The sequence below is a fragment of the Olea europaea genome, unplaced genomic scaffold (genome assembly GCF_002742605.1).
Source record: "Olea europaea var. sylvestris unplaced genomic scaffold, O_europaea_v1 scaffold5529, whole genome shotgun sequence".
Taxonomy (NCBI): Eukaryota; Viridiplantae; Streptophyta; class Magnoliopsida; order Lamiales; family Oleaceae; genus Olea; species Olea europaea.
In genome coordinates, this window is record NW_019263862.1 from 7,998 (window position 1) to 8,963 (window position 966).

Here is a 966-nt window from a genome sequence, read left to right on the forward strand (position 1 = left end):
TTATTTTTTTTTTTAAATGAATGGGGCTCAATTTATCTCACCCCCATCTAGCCCTGCCACCGTTAGCACTACCCAAAATCGTCGTTGCCACCTCAAATTCACTACTACCACCACACCACCATCTAGCCATCTATTGTTATACATTACCTATGAAGAAAAGAACTACAGAAGAAATAAAAAAATGAATCTCATCCAGAAATCCCTTCAATTCGAAGACATTCGGTTCGTTGTTGAGGAGTAGTGGATGGATGATCATGGGCTTTATGGTGGGGGTAAAGAGGGTAGTCGGGTAGTTGATTTTCGATACGGTGGTCTGAGTTGGTGGTGGTGGCGAACTTACAGATCTTTTCTGTAGAGAGAGAGAGAGATACATATATTTTTTTAATAATAATAATAATTATTTTATTGTTGAGAAAATTAATTTTATCTGATTTTTGAATTTGAAACTTAAAGTGTAGGATTGAAGATAATTTTTTCATAAAATTAAAATCTTAATAGATCTTTTTCGTGAAAAAAAGGTCCAAAACATTAACGGCAGGTTTTATGCATATTTTATTCAATAGGATTTGTGAAAAGTAAATTTTTGAAGAATATATGATTCAAAAATAGGGGGAAGTTAGTATCCACATAAAAAAAGTTTATATTGTTGAAAGAACGTATGATTGAAATGAGTTGCAAAAAAATGAGTTGCAAACAATTTGTACCAAACATACTATTCTTGAGGTCCATTACATCATTTGTCAATCTGATATTAAACAAAAGTATAAAAAAAAAAAAATTCTTACATGACATGCAAGTCGAATTCAAGTGTTTAACACTAACATTGAACTGTATTAAAATAAAAAATAAAAAATTACAACACAACAAACATGACCAAATTACTGAACTCATTCTCCTTAACAAGATTATTTATTTTTAAATAGGTGAATAATATAATTCAAACTTACCTCCAAAGGTGCAATAAGG